The sequence below is a fragment of the Solea solea genome, chromosome 2, assembly GCF_958295425.1.
Source record: "Solea solea chromosome 2, fSolSol10.1, whole genome shotgun sequence".
Taxonomy (NCBI): Eukaryota; Metazoa; Chordata; class Actinopteri; order Pleuronectiformes; family Soleidae; genus Solea; species Solea solea.
The window spans coordinates 14,301,804-14,325,000 of record NC_081135.1 but is presented as its reverse complement, the minus strand read 5'-3'; the positions used below and the strand labels follow the sequence as shown (position 1 = coordinate 14,325,000).

The 23,197-nt window shown below is 44.5% G+C and overlaps 1 pseudogene; it reads right to left on the bottom strand.

Moving 5' to 3' along the window:
• Nucleotides 1–455: 455 nt before the first annotated feature.
• LOC131455268 (uncharacterized) lies at nucleotides 456–19,761 on the bottom strand (annotated as a pseudogene).
• Nucleotides 19,762–23,197: the final 3,436 nt, after the last annotated feature.

The following is a 23,197-nucleotide window of genomic DNA, read 5'->3' as shown; positions in this document are numbered from 1 at the left end:
GGAAGTGTCAACTAACTGGGTTGTCACTGATGGGTAAACTCCCCTGTTTAAATGTTAGAGATTAGTATTTTGGGCAACACCATGTTGGTTTTTGAAACCAGAAACAACCATAGTTTGAAGACAAGGGGTGGAGCCTGAAAGCTTGTCCACTACACATCCACCTATAACTGCAACTATGCAACTATAAAATGCAGAGCTGTCAATCACACACAGTGTCCATGCCCTTCAACACGTGCTCTGTATCATTACATGACATTACATTACATGTCATTCAGCAGACGCTTTTATCCAAAGCGACTTACAATAAGTGCATTTAAACATTTGGGTACAAATAAGATCTAGAAGTAAGTAAGAGCTTCAAGTAAGCCAAACTATGAAGTGCAAGTGTGATAATTTTTTTTTTTGTCATCGTCGTCGTCGTCTTAGTCGAGGTAGAGTCGGAAGAAATGTGTTTTTAGTCGGTGGCGGAAGATGTCGAGGCTTTCCGCTGTCCAGATGTTGATGGGGAGCTCGTTCCACCATTTGGGAGCTAGGACAGTGAACAGTCTTGAGTTCTGCGAATACTTCTGCGATCCTCTCAGTGAGGGGGCAGCAAGCCGGTTGCCGATGCAGAGCGGAGTGGGCGGGCTGGGGTGTAGGTTTTGATCATGTCCTGGATGTAGGCTGGACCGGATCCGTTTGTAGCGTGGAACGCAAGCACTAGAGTCTTGAAGCGGATTCGAGCAGCTACAGGAAGCCAGTGAAGGGAGCGGAGGAGCGGTGTAGTGTGGGAGAATTTTGGTAAGTTGAAAACCAGTCGAGCTGCTGCATTCTGGATCAGTTGCAGAGGTCGTATGGCACACGCAGGGAGACCAGCCAGGAGGGAGTTGCAGTAATCCAAGCGTGAGATGACAAGAGCCTGGACCAGAACCTGTGCCGCCTTCTGGGTTAGGAGAGGCCGTATCCTTCTGATGTTGTACAACATGTATCTGCAAGATCGAGCTGTTGCAGCAATGTTGGCAGTGAGGGAGAGATGGTCATCAAGTGTCACACCCAGGTTCCTTGTGTGACAAGTTGTATATAACAATTTATTTTGAGGTGAACATAATGTTATCAGTTATTGTAGTATCTATTTTCAGAAGATGTCATTTCAGTTTCGGAATACAACACCTCATAGATTTCCCCACCCACATTAAAGGACACACACTGGACTTAGTCTGCTGCTCTGGTCTCACCCCCTCCAAGCCCACTGCCAATGCTTTCCCTGTAACGGACCACTTCCTCCTCACTTTTAACGCCACACTCCGCCTTTCTACTCTCAAATCCCCCCGTCTCATTTAATTTCGTAATATTAAGGACATTAACATCAACACTCTCTGCTCCATTATCGACAGTTTTCAGACCCCAGACTCCCTCTCCAACCCAGATGAACTGGTCGCTCTTTATAACACCTGCCTCACCAACACGCTCACCTCTCTCGCCCCCCTGAAAACCCGGTCTGTGTCCTTTTCTGCATCTGCCCCCTGGTTTACCCCCGAGCTTAGATCCATGAAATCCAAAAACCGTCAACTGGAGCGACGTCACAAAAGAACTGGTCTCACCATCCACAAGGACATGTACACTACCCATATCACACAATATAAGGACCTAATCTCACAAACCAAAACCAGTTATTACTCCGGCCTTATCCTCTCCAACGAAGGAAATTCAAAAACCCTCTTCTCTGTCATGAACAAAATCCTCCAGCCACCCAACTTTCTACCCCTCCACCTGTATTCCACAGAAACCTGCAACTCCATAATGGACTATTTTAACCAGAAAATTCATAACATCCATCAGCACCTACATCACAATTCGCCACCTATCTCCCCATCTGAACCCTCTCCTCCTTGTCATCTCTTCTCCAGTTTTCTTCTTCCCACTACCTCCGAAATCTCCGACCTCATACACAAATCAAAGCCCACCACATGTCAGCTCGATCCCCTCCCCACAACCCTAGTCAAATCCTGCTCCTCCTCCCTGCTCCCCCTCATATCTGCTATTATCCACTCCTCACTCTCATCCGGAATAGTCCCTTCACTTTTCAAAACTGCCGCTGTCACCCCCATATTAAAGAAACCCGGTTCTGACCCGAACATTTACGATAACCTCCGCCCCATTTCTAACTTACCTTTCATTTCTAAAATCCTCGAAAAAACTGTTGCCACCCAACTCCACTCTCACCTATCTCTCCATTCACTCTACGAGCCCTTCCAGTCTGGTTTCCGCCCCCCTCACAGCACAGAGACCGTCTTAATCAAAATCACCAACGACCTCCTCACTGCAGCTGATTCTGATTCCTCGATATGAGTGCTGCCTTTGACACCATCTCACACCCCATCCTCCTCAGTAGACTCTCCTCCATTGGCCTCTCCCACACTTCCCTCAGCTGGTTCCACTCTTACCTCACAGGCCGCACTCAGTTTGTACAGCTCAAATCTTTCACTTCAAAACCTTCCCCAGTCACTACAGGTGTGCCCCAGGGATCTGTCCTGGGGCCCCTTCTCTTCATCATCTATTTCCTCCCCCTCGGCCACATCCTCCGTAAATTCAATATCCAGTTCCACTGCTTCGCGGATGACACCCAGCTCTACTTTTCTTGCAAACCAAATTCCACACTACCACCCCCCTCCCTCACCTCTTGTCTCTCTGAGCCAAAAACTGGTTCACCTCAAACTTCCTTAAATTAAACTGCAATAAAACTGAACTCCTCCTCCTCGGCACTAAATCCACCCTAACTAAAGTTAACAGCTTCTCCCTCACCATTGACAGCTCCTCAGTTTCCCCCTCCCCTCAGGTAAAGAGTCTGGGTTTCATCCTCGACAGCACACTCTCTTTTCACTCACACATCAACATCACTACCCGCACCGCTTATTTCCATCTCCGCAACATCAACAGACTCCGCCCCTCCCTCACCCCCCACTCCACAGCCTCACAGTCTCGTCACCTCCCGTCTTGATTACTGCAATTCTCTCCTCTATGGCCTCCCCCAAAAGTCTCTCCATAAACTGCAACTGGTCCAAAACTCAGCCACCCGTATCATCACAAAGACCCCCTCACACCACCACATCACCCCCGTCCTCCAGCACCTCCACTGGCTCCCTGTCAAACACCGCATCAACTACAAACTCCTCCTGTACACATACATGGCCATCCACAACCTTGCCCCTCCCTACCTGTCTGATCTCCTGCACATCATCATCCCCACTCGTTCCCTCAGATCCTCCTCCTCCATCCACCTCTCTGTGCCCCCTGCCCGCCTCAGCACTATGGGGGGCAGAGCCTTCAGCCACTCTGCTCCTCAGCTCTGGAACTCACTACCACCTGACCTCCGTAACTGTGACTCTCTCCACCTCTTTAAATCACGACTGAAAACTCACCTGTTCTGGTCCGCCTACTCCCTCTAACCCCCCCTGCTATCACCACCACTTCCCCAAAGTTATTGTGTTGATTTTATGTGCTCCTTTTTTGTTTTTTTTACAAAATTGTGTGATTTTAATTCATCGTGTTTGTAAAGTGTCCTTGAGTGACCTGAAAGGCGCATTTAAATTAAATGTATTATTATTATTATTATTATTTATAGTAGTTGTGAATGTCTGTGTGGTTGAATGATTCGTCGATCTGTTGGTAATGCCTCGGCCGCTCCAGTAGGGGGATCACGCTCCTCTTCCTCATTCAATACAGACGAGTGAAGGAAAGAGCTGCATGTGTTTTTTCCTCATCCTTCCCCGTTATTATTCCCCTTTTTAAGGGTACAACATCTGGAGGCACCGCTGGGATGTTGGCTTGAGGACTATCCCTGACCTCTAAGTGGAATCCTCGCGTCCATCATCCCTTAAAACAACCCAGGCATCAGAGAGAAGAGTCCGGCAAGGCGATCTTCAGACATACTGGCAACTTGTCTCCTGAAGTGAGCAAAAGTGACCACTAGGGAGCAGCAAAAAGCCAATTAAGTCAGATAAACACTTACTTTACTGCTTGTGCTAACTCTTCTGACAAAAATGGAAGATCTGCAACTGGAGATTAAAGGAACATTGTACCAACTGACTGTCAAACAACTGATTAAAGTATGTAATGAACTTCAGATTTTGGGATCAGGAATAGAACACGGAGCTGGTAAAACTCTCCGTCAGTTAATTTCCCATGTAATAGAGTATCTTGAGCGGGAAGAATTGGCCGACCTGGAGGATGAGGGCATGTCAGACCTCCTTAATCTTCAGGACATAATAGGCAAAATTCATATGGCAACAAACCTAAGTGAATGTGAAAGTCAAACTGATGAACAGGAAAACCTCCAGAAAGAGGTAGAGGCGCTGAGGCTGTCACTGAAAGAAAAAGAGGATGCAATGCATGACCTAATGAAGTCAAGTATGAACACCCCTGCCAGTCCCAGCAGAGCAGCAAATAATATGGTCCCAGCACCCTCTAAGGGTCCCATGTGGCGCAAAGATTTTAAGATTTCTGGTCAGATAGGTGAGCCAGGGCAAAAAGATAGGCTAACCTTTTCTAGTTTAGCTCGACAAATTGAAAGTGGGCTCAGCAAAGACTATCCAGATTCAGAGATTATTGATGCTGTAATCCATGCCATCACACCAGGTCTGCAGTTGCGAAGTTATCTTGAAGGGAATGACAAACTTACCCTGCCTGCCCTTCGCAGGATTCTCAGATCCCATTACCAGGAGAAAGGGGCCACAGAGTATAAACAACTCACCTCTGAGGTTCAAAACAGCAAGGAGACCCCTCAGAATTTCCTGATAAGGGCAATGGACCTGAGACAGAAGATCCTGTTTGCTTCTCAGGAAGCTGATTCAAGTCTAAAATACGACCCAGCATTAGTCCAGAGTCTATTTATGCACACTGTCCTAACTGGCCTTCAGAGTGATAATATTAAGAGTGACCTGCAGCCTTACCTCCTGCAAGTAAATACTTCAGATGAGCTGCTACTGGAGAAACTGAACATTGCATGTAGCAACGATAAAGAGAGGCAGGACAAAAAGAAACATACTGCTCCATCACGTGTAACTAATGTGAATACAGTTCAGTCAAGTGAACTTCCAGTGGAAAAGAAAAACACCATTCCACAACGCACCGTTACACTTCCTCCGGATCTACTTTCTGAGATAAAAGAAATGCGCTCTGACATGGTGCTGTTGAAGGATTTGAGAGCTGAGGTCTCCCAGATCAGGGAAACCATCCAAAGACCCACACCTGCACCCCCACAATATCCCCAACCAAGCAGAGGACCAGCACATATGACTGCCCCATATCCAGTGTTCTTGCCCCCACATTGTAACAGTGAATCAGATTCCATGCCCTTTTACCAACAGCAGTCACCTACAGCATTGCAGGAGTACCGACCAGCGTTCGGTCCTGGGCAAATGAGGGAGACGACTCAGTTTCAGCAAAGGTTTGCACCTCAGCGGTTCTACCCAGCACCACCCCCTCGCCCAAGGTGTTTCTCTTGTATCCAAGCAGGTGAGGAGTACTGTCAGCATTGCTTTAAATGTGGAAGCAGTGAACACTTCAGGGCAGGTTGTAAAGCACAGAGACCAGTAGGGCCAGCTAGGAGGAGTCCTTTAAACTAAGAAGGGTTGCTCCCATGGGACATGGAGTAATCAGTAACATAGATAAGTCCCAAGTTTGCACAGGTTGTCAAGAAAAAAAAAAAAGTGAGGAACAAAATGTTGTTCAGTTTGTAAAAGCACACTGTATTGCTCAAGAGAGTGCCAGGGAACCCATTGGCCGGCACACAAAAGACACTGTAAGCCTTCTGCATGTTCAAGTATTAAGAAAAATACAGCACAGTCATGTCAGAAAAGTAAATGCAAAGAAAATGGTGCTCCGGAGAAAACACCTACTGTAAGAGAGTTAGTAGGGAAAAAGTGTTTAATCAGGTGTTTCCTGCACAAACAAAAGATTCAGGCACTTTGGGACACAGGTTCACAGATTTGTGCTATAGACGAACAATGGAAAAGAAGCCATTTACCTGATGTGCTACTCAGAGATGTCGCAGAGCTAGTCGATCCACTTGATCCGTTACAAATTGAAGCAGCCAATGGGACAGAAATGCCGTACGTTGGCTGGCTTGAAGTGTCCTTTAAGCTCACTGCAAGTGATCATGAGTTGCTAATACCTATGCTAGTGTTGAAAGATAACCAACAACAGTGTCCCATTATTGGTTTTAATGTAATTGAACGCCTTGTCCTAGATAGCTTACAAGATCAGACAAAGCAAGGAGACAAAGAGAAACTTGTAAAGGCTGTAAAAATGGCTTTTCCTCATCTCAGGAAGAACAAAGCTAAAACCCTTATTAATGCAGTGAGTGTAGGACAAGCATGTGATTATAATGTAAGGACAGGAAATGAGAGAATCAGTGTGCCTAAACGGAGCTCCATCCAAATTGAGTGTCGAGTACAGGCCTCACCTTTCAAAGAAGACAACATTTTTATTTTCGAATCTCATGAGAATCCACAGTGGCCTGAAGGACCTGACTTTTGTGATACCGTTGTGTCGGTGAAGGCAGGCATGACCCCAAAAATCGTTGTTAGTGTGCAAAACCCTACAGGTCATGACATTACACTGCCAGGAAGGACTGTTATTGGAACTGTACAGTCAGTGAGGTCAGTGTATCCTGCCAATATATTTAAAACAGATCATCTACCAGCTGCATCCATTCACTATGTCCAGGCCCAGAGCTCCAGTGAAAGCATCCCTGCACATGAGCCGTGGAATCCTCCTGTTGATTTGAGTCACTTGGAGGAACATCAGAGACAAATAGTCAGTCAGATGTTAAGAGAAGAATCTGAGTCATTTTCCAGGTCAGATGATGACATAGGTTGTGTCGAAAACCTACAAATGGACATATCACTAAAGGATGTTAAGCCGGTGTCAAAAGCATATCTCTCTGTCCCAAAGCCTTTGTACAAGGAGATGAAAGACTACTTACGGGACCTGATAGCGCAAGGGTGGGTTGAAAAGTCTACCTCTTCCTACTCATCCCCAGTTGTCTGTGTAAGAAAGAAAGACGGTACTCTGCGTTTATGTATTGACTACAGGGAGCTCAATAGGAAAACGCACCCAGACCGCCACCCCATCCCCAGAGTACAGGACATTATGGACACTCTGGGGGGGAAACACCCTCTTTTCACTGCTGGACCAGGGTAAGGCATACCACCAGGGGTTCATGTCAAAGGACAGTAGACACTTAACAGCTTTTGTAACCCCCTGGGGACTGTATGAGTGGGTTCGAATCCCATTTGGGCTCATGAACGCACCTGCAGCATTCCAGCGCTGCATGGAACAGTGCTTAGATGGCTTAAGGGATGAAATATGTGTGCCTTATCTTGATGATGTTCTTGTGTTTAGCAAAACCTTTGAGGATCATGTCAGTGATGTCAGAAGAGTGCTGCGACGACTGAGGGAACATGGGATAAAACTAAAATCCACGAAATGTGACCTGTTTAAAGAGGAAGTACGGTACCTTGGGAGGATTGTGTCTGCTGAGGGAAACAGGATGGACTCTACTGATACTGCTGCAGTAAGGGCCCTAAAAGACAAGCAGCCAGGTACTGTTGGTGAACTAAGAGCAATATTAGGACTGTTGAGTTATTACCGGCAGTATATCAAGGATTTTCTCGTATTGCCTGCCCCTTGTATGACCTGCTAAAAAAACCTGCAGAGACTGAGACCTTGCAAAACAAAAAGAGGAAGTGGCAAACAAAACAAAACAGCAAAGGAATGCCATCCAGCACACCCATTCAGTGGACTGATGCACACCAGTCAATACTGGAACAGTTGATAGACTGTCTCATCCAGCCTCCTGTTCTAGGCTTCCCAGAGTTTTCACAGCCCTTTATCCTCCATACTGACGCTTCCAACCAAGGACTAGGTGCAGTTCTGTACCAAAAGCGGAATGGGAAGCTTCGCGTAATTGCTTATGGCTCCCGTACTTTAACTGCAGCAGAGAAATATTACCATCTACATTCAGGCAAATTAGAGTTTTTAGCTCTCAAGTGGGCAATCACAGAGAAATTTCGTGATTATCTATACTATGCACCATTTTTCACCGTCTACAGTGACAATAATCCACTTACATATGTGCTGTCCACTGCTAAACTGAATGCAACAGGGTGCCGGTGGGTAGCAGAACTCGCAGATTACCATTTCACGATTAAATACTGCCCTGGTAAAGAAAATATTGATGCAGACAGTCTGTCCAGAATGCCTTTGGATGTGGAGAAATTCATGGAAGAGTGTTCAGAGGAAATGGCATATGATGTGATTGGGGCAGCTACACAGGCAGTGGAAAATCAGGATGAATCCAACATGTCTTGGTCCATGGGCGTTTCAGTTGAATGTGCGGCAGTCGCTACAGGCACATCCCTCATTTCACTAACAACAGGACAAATTAAACAAGACCAGAGGAATGATCCCACTGTTGGATCAGTGGTTCAATTCAAACTGGCTAACAAAAAGCCATCAAGTCAAGAACTAAAGCAACTCGGTCCACAGGTCACATATCTTCTCAGAGAGTGGGACAAACTGGAAATTAATGAAAGTGGAGTGTTGTGCAGGAATACTGCAAACAGAAAACAGTTGGTGCTTCCTGAAAAATATAAAAGTACAGTGTTTAAGGAACTTCACGATGAGATGGGTCACCAAGGTGTAGACAGGACAACATCACTGATACGAGACCGATTTTACTGGCCCTACATGCAGCGAGAGATAGAGGATTATGTCACAAGAAGATGTGTGTGCCTCAAACACAAGAAGCCAAGTCATGAGACAAGAGCACCGCTGACAAGCATTGCCACCACTCAACCGTTTGAGCTTGTCTCAGTAGATTTCTTGCACCTTGATAAATGTAAGGGTGGTTATGAATACATTCTTGTAATCATTGACCATTTTACGCGTTTCGCACAAGCTTACGCCACAACTTCCAAATCAGGCAAAACGGCGGCAGATAAAATATTCAATGACTATGCATTGAAATGTGGCTTCCCAACAAGGATACACCATGATCAGGGTGGTGAATTTGAAAATCAACTGTTCACACAACTGAAAAAGTACTGTGGAGTTGCTGGGTCGAGAACTACTCCCTACCACCCTCAAGGAAATGGACAGGTAGAGCCGTTTAACCGAACACTACTCCAGATGTTGAAGACCCTCACAGAGAGACAAAAGCTTAACTGGAAAGATTCACTAAACAAATTGATGTATGCGTACAATTGTACTCGCAGTGAAGTGACTGGTTTCTCACCATTTTACCTGTTGTATGGGCGTTCCCCACGACTGCCAGTTGACATGTTGTTCAACTTGACTTCAGAACCAGGAAACTGTAATCATTGTAACTACGTGGAGAAGTGGAAGCAAGGCATGGAAAAAGCCTATGAGATCACAAGAGAAAATTCTTGTAAAGCTGCTGTAAGAAGTAAGAGACATTATGACGGTAAAGTGAAAAGTTTGGTACTACAGCCTGGTGATCGTGTCTTAATCACGAATATGACACCTCGTGGTGGTCCGGGAAAACTGAGGAGCCACTGGGAGGATACTATCCACACAGTTGTGCGCCAAGTGAGTAAAGATATCCCTGTTTATGAACTGAGACCTGAGACAGGAAAAGGGAGATCAAGGGTCTTACATCGCAATCTTCTCCTCCCATGTGACCACCTGCCACTGGAGACTTCAGTACAGCCACGAGCGCGGCAGAGAAATGTGGAGGAAATGGAGGAAACAGAACAGTCAGAGGAACAAGATGATGAGTATTATCCAGTTCCACTACAGCATCAATCTGAACCGTGCCTGTCTGAGACTATCAATCCTACCCGTACTAGTACACTTCCCAAGCTTGAATGCGTACAATCTGAAGAAATCATGCCATCTGAGCCTGAGAATGAACAAGTGTTGGATCGAACAGAAAACTCACAGGAGAGAGAGGACAGTTATGTTGAGGACCTGCAATTGGAGGACGCTGCTCCTTCGCCTGTGCCAAGTGATCTCAGTGGTGAGGAGTGTCAGCGGCCTAGATGTCAACACAGACAGCCCAAGATCTTCACATATGACCGGCTTGGCTCACCAACCTGTTACAACCTTAGAACCATACAGCAGCAAGACTGTATGGTGCCATGGACATCCCCTGTGCAGCCATATCGCTTCTGGCACTTCTGCCATTAGAGACGTGGAAGACAGAAACATTGCACACCACTGAACTGAGTTAGTACAAATACATTACACTCAAAATGGACTGTTGCACATGAGATGGACTGTGATTACACTCAACATATACATTTATATGACATTGTTGCAGTCAGTCAAATCACATTCATGGGCCTTAGCTAAAGGCACGTGCAATTAACTTGGATGTACTATGAGAATTGTTAACAAGGTAGCAATGAACTGTATATCTAAGAGGACACTGTAGGTCAGAACAAGCACTGACACTGAGGGTCACTGGGTGTTTGCCTGAGCATAAAGGAATGTTTGAAAAGAGTTCCAGTCTGTAATATTGCACTATATAAGTGAAAATGCAGCTAAATCGTTGGTCTAAAATAGTGGTGCGTTGTGTATCTATTAATGTTGTACTGTTTAACCCCTTGTTTGCGCTAAAGGTCAAAGGTTAGGATGTTGGGGACAACATATATTTTGAGGGGGAGTAATGTGACAAGTTGTATATAACAATTTATTTTGAGGTGAACATAATGTTATCAGTTATTGTAGTATCTATTTTCAGGAGATGTCATTTCATTTATAGTAGTTGTGAATGTCTGTGTGGTTGAATGATTCGTCGATCTGTTGGTAATGCCTCGGGGCTCCAGTAGGGGGATCACGCTCCTCTTCCTCATTCAATACAGACGAGTGAAGGAAAGAGCTGCATGTGTGTTTTCCTCATCCTTCCCTGTTATTATTCCCCTTATTAAGGTAATTACCGTTTGAAATGAACACATGTTGATAGTATTTTTCTAAATGTTATTACTGGTTTAAAATGCATGGAAAATACCTTTTTTGGACTTATTTGTTGTTTAGTGTTTTTGCTAACTCAGACGTGTAAGCTCGTAGCCTGATAACCCGTCGCCACGCTGTAGAGTCTGAATGTTGACATTGGTGTTTGAGTGTGTTACTGTTTCATTTATATTTTAATATATTTGTGTCAAAATTAATAAGTCAACATGTTAAAAAGACACTGATAGGATGTTTGTGGTCCTACAATTGAGTGTGCATATGCATACTTTTGTTTGTTGTTTGTATGCATTGTTTAAAATGGGATTCAATACAGACGAGTGAAGGAAAGAGCTGCATGTGTGTTTTCCTCATCCTTCCCCGTTATTATTCCCCTTTTAAAGGGTACAACACTGCGGTATGAGAAGGAGTTACCACAGAGTTGTCGAGGGTGATGGTCAGGTCAGTGGTGGGAGAGCCCTTTCCTGGGAGAAAAAGAAACTCAGTCTTGTCGAGATTGAGTTTCAGGTGATGGTCAGACATCCACTGAGAGATGTCGGTCAGACAGGCGGAGATCCATTCTGCTACATGTGTGTCGGAGCTTGGAAAAGAGAGAATGAGTTGGGTGTCATCGGCGTAGCTGTGATAGGAAAAACCATGAGACAGAGTAACAGAGAGTTGGTGTATAGAGAGAAGAGGAGAGGGCCCAAGACAGAACCCTGAGGGACCCCAGTAGCTAGAGGACAGGGTTCCGACACGGATCCTCTCCAGGATACTCTGTATGTTCGGTTTTCAAGGTAGGACGAGAGTAGGGTAAGTGCAGAGCCTGAGACACCTAGTTCTTGAAGGGAGGAAGTAAGGATCTGGTGGTTAACTGTGTCAAACGCTGCAGAAAGGTCCAAGAGGATGAGTACAGAGGAGAGAGAGGCAGCCCTGGCAGTGTGGAGTTGCTCAGTGACAGCAAGAAGTGCAGTTTCGGTCGAGTGACCTGCTTTAAAACCAGACTGAAGAGGATCAAGAAGGTTGTTCTGGTGAAGGTAGGAGGAGAGTTGATTAAAGATAGCACGCTCCAGAGTTTTGGAGAGAAAAGGAAGAAGAGAGGCAGGTCTGTAGTTATTTACTTCAGACGGGTCAAGGGTGGGTTTTTTAAGGAGGGGGGTCACTCTGGCCTCTTTAAGAGAGTCCGGAAAGCAACCAGATGATAGAGATGTGTTAATGAGGTGGGTGAGGAAAGGAAGAAGATCAGAAGCAATTGACTGAAGAAGGTTAGAGGGGATAGGGTCAAGGAGGCAGGAGGTGGGGCGGGCAGAGGTTATTAGGGAAATAACTTGATCATGAGATAGAGGGGTGAAAGAGGATAGAGAAGGAGTTGAATTTGTTGTTGGTAGAGTGGTGAGATCAGGAGGTGGGGTTGAGAAAGAAGAGCGAATGTCATCTACTTTTTTTGTGAAGTAGTTGACAAAGTGAATTGGTAGAATGGAGGAAGGAGGAGGGGGAGTGGGGGGGTCAAGGAGGTTAGAGAAGATCGAGAACAGTTTTTTGGGATTAGAGAAAGAGGATTGAATTTTAGTCTGATAGAAAGATTGTTTAGCTGCAGAGATAGAGGCAGTGAAGGTGGAGAGAAGAGAATGATAGGAAAGCAGGTTGTCAGGGTGTTTTGATTTCCTCCATTTCCTTTCTGCTGCCCGTATCGTGGCTCTCTCAGCACGCACTGAGTCAGACAACCACGGGGTTGGGGAGGACTTACAAACCCGCCGTGAAGTAAGAGGACAGAGGTCAAGAGAGGAGGACAGAGTAGAGAGGAAGGTGTCAGTGGCAGAGTTGGGATGCATGAGGGAGAAGGAGTCAGCTGAAGGAAGTGCTGATAGAACAGTTGAGGAGAGAGAGGAGGGAGAGAGAGAGCTAATATTACGATGGACAAGTGCAATATCTGATGAGATGAGACCATCAGATTGGGAGAGTGGGAGAGAGTAGGAAATGAAGAAATGATCAGAGACATGAAGTGGAGTTACCTTGAGGTTGTATCCTTGATCTATTTGACGTTAAATGTGAAATTAAATTTACATTGTGGACATGCTGCTCTACTGAAGAGGAACTAAGACCATAAACCCTTTAGAACAATGTTTGCAGGGCACCAGACTAACTTTTTACTAGGAGCACAGTAGCCCCTAACTAATCATTATAGGAGAGTGAGCAGAACATTTAGGGGCGCACACCTTAAATTGATTTGCATAGCAAATATTCACATTTCCTCTCATTTTCACTGTATTACTGATCAATACTTTGATAATAATAGCAGAAATTGCAATGTGCTGTTTAGAATTCACAGTGAACTTTATTGTGCACTTGTTTGTTGAAGAATAAGATAACATAAGAGACATTAAGTGTACAGAAAATACCATCACTGTCATTACAGTACGATTATTAACTAGTACTTGAAGTGGCCTGGTAGTGTCCAGTACACAGTACCGGCACTTTTTAATTTGACTATTTCAAGTACCGGCACTTATATTTGTGTACTGGCACTTTCCACAAAATGCCGGTAATCTCTTGAGATTATCAGTCCAATTCATGATTATGGTCCCGAGCAATAATTTCTCAGGGTGCACTATGTGAGAAGTTCACCTGTTCTCGCAAAAGTCTAGTGTTTATTTGTAGAGTTTAGACTTTTTATTTTCTATCTAATCACTATCTGGAAGATGATCGCTGTGGCGACCATCATCATGCTTCAAAACAAGCAAAAAGTTAGCGCATCCACACACTCATACTTTGATGATATTACACAGCTCCTCTGTACCCTGAGACTCGAGACTCTGATGAAGGATCTGTTCAAACGAATACACAGCATTGTCCATTTGCTGTGGGCACACAAACACATGCACACAAAAGTGTCTTATTATGCCAAAATGTTGCAAAAATGAACAAGCTAAAGTAAAACACAATTTTCTAGTTTTGTAACTAACTTTGTAACATACATGCATGTAACACCAGACAAACTGACTCATATCTCATAAAATAATGATAATATATGATAATGTAATACACCCAGTTACACAGTCTGTATTGTGGCATGTGAGTTATTGAACCACCAAAATGAAAAAGGACTGATGAATGAAAGAAGGACTAATGCCGGACAAAAGTATTAATCTTTTATGACAACAATTCTTGGGAGTGAACATTTCTGCCATATTCTCAAGTGTATGGTGAAAACAATGTTTAGTGTTCTATTGATCTATTAATAAAATTTTTAAATTTGAATTCCAATTTGTCAAGAGACCTTCTTAGAAGAAATTGTGCCATATGCACTAACACAGCCAAAATAAATCATAATGAAGCCTGACGGTTAAGGAAACAAACAGTTCATCAACTAAATACAGTAGGTGTCCAAAGCCTGAGGGTAAACCTCTTTCCCTGGATTAAGCAGAATCCAGTCATGTTAACTGTGCGTTGTAAGCATGGAAAAGACTGTCATAAAAAAAAAATAATAACACCCATACTGTATCAACATTCACAATTGACTTATTTTTTAAGAATAGAGGAATAGATTTAGCCTATACTTGTTAAATGGACAGGAGACCTGCAGCAGCAGCGAAGCTGTCTGAAAAGAAGAAGCAGCCGAAAAGCAGCAAGTGGTAACACTGTAGGTCTCAGAGATAAGATACTGAGCCGTAGGACTATAACTGTATTTGAACACTAAAGTTTCGCAAAAAACAGCAAAGCTAAAAAGAAAAAAAAAAGCACAGAACGGGACTAGTTTAGATCCGTTCGTTATAACCAACACAATTAGACGAGCTAACAAACCATATAATTGTTAGCTACATTTACATGTGCATATGTTATTATTAACTATATTTTGATTAATTGTGTGTGTATTTTCAAATACATGTGTATGTATGTATGTATTTTCAATGGGTGACATAGTTACTGTAATTAAAGAACACATTTTAGCATCATTATGCTTTCCATTAGCATGCTTTCCATTTTGAGCATCTTCCTTTTGACATGTCAATAGCCCTCCTCTACCACCAACTTCCCCAGTAATTCCTTGGTCAGAGAGTGATGCTGCAACTCCATTACATGTTCATCCACCTGCTGAGCAGACAATATTAATATTAATAGAATATTAAATTACTTGGCTGAAGTGTGACGATGGTCGATAATTATGTTAAAGCTACAGTAGTAGCTGAAATATACCGCCCCTTTTTTCACCATACACTTGTATCATTGCATGGCAGAAATGTTCACTTCCAAGAATTGTTGTAATAAAAACATTAGGGATTTATATTTTTTTTCTGCATCAGTCCTGCATCAAAATGGATGATTACCCTCATGTCTGTTGCAAAAAGTAAATTTTGACCCTGGATTACCCCAAAAGTATTCTACTAGTATAAGTACAAGTGGTACTGAGCACAATGAAAGTGAAATCATAAACTACTGATAAAAAATAAGGATTTTATATTTCATCAAAAATGGATGATTACCCTAATTTTTGTTGCAAAAAGTGAACTTTGACCCCTGATTACTCAAAAAGTACACAGTGCAAGTATTACTTCAGTACTTCATACACAAGTAATTACTTGTGTATTAAGTACAAGAGGTACTGAGCACAATGAAAGTCAATTTATTTATTTTATATTTCATCAAAAATGGATGATTACCCCAATTTTTGTTGCAAAACGTGAACTTTGACCCTGGATTACTCACAATGGACACAGTAAAAGTCCTTCATATTTCTTGTGTATGAATTACAAGAGGTACTGACTACAATGAAAGAGGCGGTTGTATACATAACAGCAACCACTTCTGCCTTAGACACGGTATCTAGTAGCTGCGCTGATGTCAGCACTGGCAGTTGGCTCAGTGGCGAGAGCACTGCGCCAGAGCGTGGTCGACAATGGTTCGATTCCTAACTATACCACCTTTTTAATATTTTTTTTAAATTTTTACTGCCTAACCCTGTCTTTTTTGCCCTAACCCTAAACTCAGTAACATCTGTGCATATTCTAGTTGGAAAAGTTTAGCAGGAGGAGGGGTGAAGATGGCAGGTGGAGGGTAGCGATGGGGTAGCTGGTAGAGGAGCGGGTCCAGGGAGGCAGCGAGCAGGTTGGAGGATCTTCTGAAACAAGTAGAAAAACACGAGAATGAGTTCACAGAAGCACTGGGAAGAATCAGTTTGAAAACTTCAGAGATCGGCCTGACGTAGTTTACCACTCATGAACGGTATCAATCTGGCAGCGAGCAGCTTTAAAGCTTGAGTATTTGAGCAGGGCCTTGATGAGGTGATTGGCGCCAGGTGTGAGATGCAGCTGCCTGAGCCTGGGACCTGCTCCTAGTGAGAGAGCGACACCGCAGGGAGGGAGGGGAAAATGCGGGAAAAAAGGAGACTGCCAGGCATGAATATGACAGTTTTACCAGCACCTTCTTGGTTTGTGTCACTCAATTTCACCTGGAGAGAGGGACCCAAACAGAAACATCAAGGGAATTTAGTAACTATGCAACCACAGATGCTAACACTTTTTCTGACAGCGTTTTTCCTGAGACCTGACTCCACTTTTTCTGAAACCTGACTCCACTTTTTCTGACAGCGTTTTTTTCTGAGACCTGACTCCTCTTTTTCTGACAGCGTTTTTTCTGAGACCTGACTCCTTTGAGAGGTTTTTCTGAAGCCGTTTGGTTTGAAGCAGTTTTATCTGAGGATGACAGAGGTTTTTCTGACGCTGAGGCAGTTTTGTCTGAAGATGACAGATGTTTTTCTGAGTCTGACACTTGAGTCTGAGGATGTCCTAAAATGAACACCGTACTTGGATCACCCAAGTGCTTCTGGGGGACAACCACAGATGCTTCTCAATAGGCAAAAATCGCACTGAAAGACATTAGACATAGGTTACATTAATTCATATTTACTGACACAGAAAAAAATTCTCAGAAACAAATTCAAAATTTTCAACAACACAGGCAATAGCTGGAAGAAGCCAGCACACATGGCATCCCTGTTATGGAGGACTGAGACCTTGCTGTGTCTGCTGATGTCACATTCAGCACAGAGAAAGGGACGTGGAAGGCAATCTCTGCATCTAATAGCCGCACAGTTGTTCCCATATTGGCTGCAGCTATTTGTTGCCATGCTCTCCTTGGCCAGCAAGATATGGTCTCTTTTCCCTCCATCTCTCAGAAAATAGAGCATTGTGAATGCTCCAATCCAGAGAAGCCAGAGGAGCTCTTTGGTCTGCTGATGTTTCACTAAACTCTTCATCAGAGCAGCTCAGGGAGTGTTGCAGATCTTGCGGAAGACATTCCATTGCAATTGCAAAAGAAAAAGTTAAGGTTGATTTGGAATCATATGGATACAACTAGCAAAAAACATGGACTTCATTGTTACACAAAAAGAAGAAAATAAATTGTTATATGACAGATATAACATAACAATGTGAATGGTGCTTGGCAATTGGGAGACTTTGTTTTGTTGAATAGCTAATTTTGCAGATACTAGGTACAAGACATTATACTCAGAACATATCTAATGAAATATATACCAACAGAGACTGTGTCTCTGGAGTAAAGGTCACCTCTACATTAGGGTGTGAGGTGAGACCGGTCTTACAACAGCGTTTAGCTGTAATGTTGAAAAAACATAAACACCTCTTAAAGCAGCATATATTTGTCTAACACAGTGGTCTCCAACCTTTTTAAGCCCAAGATCCCTGACCTCCACCTTGGTGAGAGGCAAGATCTACCTATTGAAGCGTTGAAAGAAAAAGACAGCCCAGATTGTACTTCCAACTCGACGCCTTTTATTCAAGCTAATTGTATTTGAATTACATAAAATGCTTTGGTCCAATGTTCAAATTAATGCAACAAAGAAAACACTTTAACTAGCCTATCAAACTGGCCAAAGCTTCACATCAACTTCAGTTCTATGTTAATTCAATTTCAATTTGTGGAATGTGTGGAATTTTCCACTGATATGAGTACAGTATTTGTTTATGGTACACAAGCAGATCATATCAAGTGTTATGCTTATCCACTGAAGCTTCAATCATTGCATTTTAGAAAATAGAACTGTAATGCTAACAAAATTATCAATGCAGTTAGGCCAAGTACAGCTTTATGTCCAACACAAAAAATTAAGGTGTGGCCTGTTTCCTTTTGCAAGTTACATAACATCAGCATTTTAGAAAATACATACAAATAAAATGTATTAAAATAGAACTGTAATTGTGTTTTAACAAAATTCTCAGTCAGTGTAAATAAGCTCAGTGCAGTTATGTAACATCTTATGCATCATCTTTATACTTTTCACATTGCCAGGTGTCAAAACTGGCATGTTACTCACCCAGGTTAGTGAGATGGCTGTGACTGCATACTGTGTGTGAGTGCTTTGTAGTTTGGCTCATAGCTACTGACAGCTAGTCTGAGACAGTCTGTGAGGTGTTTGTCAGTAAGGCGGCTCCTGTACTTTGATTTAATTATTTTCATCTGTGAAAACGCCATTTCACAGAGGTAAGTGGATCCAAAGTAGGCACTCACTCTTAGTGCACATGAGGTGAGGAGGGGCAACTTCTCCCTGCTGACAATTCCCCAGAAGTTACTGTCCCCTGATCTTACTTTCAGCTCAATGTCTTTTGCAAATCAACCATCTCCATGTCAACCCCACTAGGCAGAGCAAATACCTGCTGAAATTTGGCTGCTACTTGTTCCACATCAATGGTCAGGAATGGGTTTAAGATGAATGCAGCAACGTCTTCCATGACGTCTAATTCACCAAAACGCCGACTAAACTCTGCTGCCTCCTTGTCCAGGTGAACACAGTACTGTTCAGGGTGAAAAGCGTCCTTGTCACCGATGGCCTGTGACATTTTCTCCAAGTTGGGAAAGTGTGTCAGCCTCCCGTTTTTCAGTTGAGTGTTCCAAACACCAAGTTTGGCCTTGAACGCATTCACTGCACTTATCATGTGGGGCAGGTGTCTGTCTTTTCCCTGGAGCTCGTTGTTCAGTGCGTTCAGTTTTGCCGTCAAGTCTGTCAGAAACCCCAGGTCCAGCAGCCACTGATCGTCTGACAACTCCTCATGATCCTCATTCCTTGTCTCCAGAAAAATCTTTATCTCGGGCAGCAGATCAACAAATCGCTGCAGCACTTTGCCGCGACTCAACCACCGGACATCAGCGTGGAGGAGTAGGTCTCCGTACGCGGCATCTAGCTCATCCAATAACACCTTGAATAAGCGGTGCTGAAGCGCTTTTGCTCTAATCGAGTTGATCAGTTTGACCACCAGAGTCATAACGTGAGAAAAGTTCACGACCTTCCCCGCCAAGGCCTGCTGGTGAATGACACAGTGTTAATTCACAAAGTCAGAAAAATCATGGTCATTACGGCACAGTGAAATAAATCCAGCGCGCACACCACGCATCGCTGGGGCCCCATCAGTGGTAATTGCCACCAGTTTCTGAATCTGGATGTCATTATCGCGGACATTTTTTTTAAACGCGTTGTAAATATCCTCACCTCTCGTCCTCTCCTTTAAGTGCAAAAGAGTGAGGAGATCCTCTTTTGTTGTAGAGTCCGGGAAACGCCATCCTGACAAATACAACAAGCTGAGCTGTGTCCATTACATCCAGGGATTCATCGAACTGTAGTGAAAAATATTCACAGCGTGACAAGTCTTTTAGCACTTGTCGATCCACGTCCCCTGACATTTCCTCGACCCTCCTCGCCACTGTATTGGGGCCAAGCTGGACACTGCGGAGCGCGGTTTTGATGTCGTCTTTGTTTTTGAAGCCGTTGAAAACCGTCTCTGCAGTTATAGCCATTGCCTCCTTGAATAAATCGCCATCTGTAAAAGGCTTCTTGTGTTTAGCCAAAAGGTGACTAATACGGAATGAAGCTTCAGTCGCAGCCTTATTTTGAGCAGCAGGTTTTGTGAAAAGTGACTGCTGCGCCTTCAACCCCCGCTTTCAGCTCAGCAATTTTCCTAGCGCGGATTGCGCTCTTAGCGGGGAAACTGCCTTTGAATTTGCTGTGGTTGGTGTTGTGGTGCCGCTCAAGATTTCCTCTTTTAGACAGCGCTAGAGTTTGGTGGCACAGCATACAAACACACTTGTCTTTCACCATGGTGAAAATAAATTCCTCCTCCCCTTCCTCATGGAAATGATAGGTTTTCGACTTCTTTCTCGGAGCCTCCGCCATGCCAGCTGACAACATTGCCGTCACTTGCTAGTGCCGTATATTGTCATTTTGCGAGAATTAATGTCCCAGGAGTTACTGGTCAAATTAATGCCGCCTGTTACGCTGGATTGTTCTTTTTTATGCACTGTTATATCGTGATAACGACTTATTATCTCTTTATCTCAATATAACAAAGATCGTTTGCTCGTGGTAATGTGTTCGTCTTGATTTCAACCTACAAGCGCTGCCACGAACGGCTTCCGTAGCCTACCGGTAAGTCACACTTTACGTTAGTTTGTTTACCTGGAAGCCGTTCGTTGCAGCTATTGTAGGTTGAAATTTATTAAATTTATTAAATGCCCGACCAGAGAGGAGAACATTCTGGATCACTGTTACACCACAGTCAGGGATGCTTATCACGCCGTCCCCCGTGCTGCACTGGGACTCTCTGACCACGTCATGGTCCACCTGATTCCTGCTTACAGGCAGAAACTAAAGCTCTGCAAACCTGTAGTGAGGACATCAAAGAAGTGGACCAGTGAGGCTGTGGAGGATCTCCAGGCGTGTTTGGACTCAACTGACTGGGATGTATTCAGGACTGCTACCAACAGTCTGGATGAGTACACAGAGGCTGTGACGTCATACATCAGCTTCTGATGTATGACGTGAGGACTGCTGTGTTCCATCATGCACCAGGGTGAGTTACAACAACGACAAACCCTGGTTCACAGCCAAGCTCAGAAGGTTAAGGTTGGATAAGGAAGAGGCCTTCAGGAGTGGTGACAGACTTAAAGAGGCAAAGACTTAACAGACTTAAAGAGGCAAAGTACAAGTTTAGCAAGGCGGTGAAAGAAGCTAAACGACTGTACTCTGAGAAGCTCCAACACCAATTCTCAGCCAACGACTCTGCGTCTGTCTGGAAAGGGCTTAGGCAGATCACCAACTGCAAGCCTAAAGCCCCCCACTCCTTTAACGACCAACGCCTAGCCAACGACCTGAACGAGTTCTACTGCCGCTTTGAAAGAAAGAGGGACAGTCCTGCAACCATCCCCCACAACACCTCCCAACACCCCCAGCTCCAGTGTTTCACCTCCACCTCCCCCACCTCAGCAGGGGCCTGGGCATCTCCACCAATGCCCACCTTAAAGGTCCCCCCCCCCACCTCACCACCCACCTCAGTGTTGACTCTTTCCATCCACGAGAGGGACGTCAACAAACTCTTCAGGAAACAGAATCCCAGGAAAGCAGCTGGTCCGGATTCTGTCTCCCCATCCAGCTTGAAGCACTGCGCTGATCAGCTGTCTCCAGTGTTCACAGACATTTTCAACACCTCATTGGAGACATGTCACGTGCCAGCCTGCTTCAAGACCTCGACAATAATCCCTGTTCCCAAAAAGCCAAGGACCACAGGACTTAATGACTACAGACCCGTCGCCCTGACCTCTGTGGTTATGAAGTCCTTTGAGCGTCTTGTGCTTTCACACCTGAAAGCCATCACCAACCCCCTCCTGGACCCACTGCAGTTTGCCTACAGAGCCAACAGGTCTGTAGACGATGCAATTAATCTGGCCCTCCACCACATCCTCCAGCACCTGGACTCTGCAGGAACCTACGCCAGGATCCTGTTTGTGGATTTCAGCTCTGCCTTCAACACCATCATCCCGGCTCTGCTTCAGGAGAAGCTCTCCCAGCTGAGCGTGCCTGACTCCATCTGCAGGTGGATCACTGACTTCCTGTCTGACAGGAAGCAGCATGTGAAGCTGGGAAAACATGTCTCCGACTCACAGGTCATCAGCACCGGATCCCCCCAGGGCTGCGTTCTTTCTCCTCTGCTCTACTCCCTGTACACAAACAGCTGCACCTCCAGTCACCAGTCCGTCAAGCTCCTGAAGTTCGCGGACGACACCACTCTCATCGGACTCATCTCTGATGGTGACGAGTCCGCCTAGAGGTGGGAGGTTGAACAGCTGGTCACTTGGTGCAACCGTAACAACCTAGAGCTCAACGCTCTAAAGACAGTGGAGATGGTTGTGGACTTCAGGAAGAACTCAGCCTCACCTGCACCCATCAACCTCTGTGACTCCACAGTTGACACTGTGGATTCCTTTCACTTCCTGGGAACTATCATCTCCCAGGACCTCAAGTGGGAGCTGAACATCAGCTCTCTCATCAAAAAAGCCCAGCAGAGGATGTACTTCCTGCGGCAGCTGAAGAAATTCAACCTGCCAAAGAGAATGATGGTGCACTTCTACTCCTCCATCATTGAGTCCATCCTCACCTCCTCCATCACCATCTGGTACGCTGCTGCCACGGCCAAGGACAAGGGCAGACTGCAGCGTGTCATTCGGTCTGCAGAGAAGGTGATTGGCTGCAATCTTCCATCTCTCCAGGACCTGTTCGCCTCCAGAACTCTGAGGCGTGCAGGAAAGATTATGGCTGATCCCTCCCACCCCGGTCAGAAACTTTTTGAGTCACTCCCCTCTGGCAGGAGGCTGCGGTCCATCAGGACCAGAACCTCACGCCACAAGAACAGTTTTTTCCCGTCTGCTACTAGCCTTATCAACAAGGCCCGGAGCCCCCCCCTGACACTCTGACTCCTCACACTCCTCCTCTGCCTCTACATGTCACATTATCATTACATCTTTTTTATGCGTTACATTAACGACATTACTGTGAACTTTTGCACCTGGTGAATATTTCAACATTTCACTGTTACTCACTTCTGCCCAGCTGTACTGCTCTTTCTGTAGTGCTCTTTTCATCTTTTTAAAAAAAAAAAAAAAAAAAAAAACATTTATATACTGTGTATATTAAAAATGTTGTATGCTTGTTATGCACCAATGACACCAGAACAAATTCCTTGTATGTGCAAATCGTACTTGGCAATAAAGCTCTTCTGATTCTGATTCTGATTCTGATTCTGATTCAAGACGCATAAAAAAAATCCATGTCCGTTCTCGCCCTTGTAAGACAGAGAGAAAGAGGCGCTTGCAAAACTGAACATTAATCAGTCATAATGTATTTGTGTAATTATTTTTCTATTATATTCGGGATCTACAGGGAATGTTTCAAAGATCTACC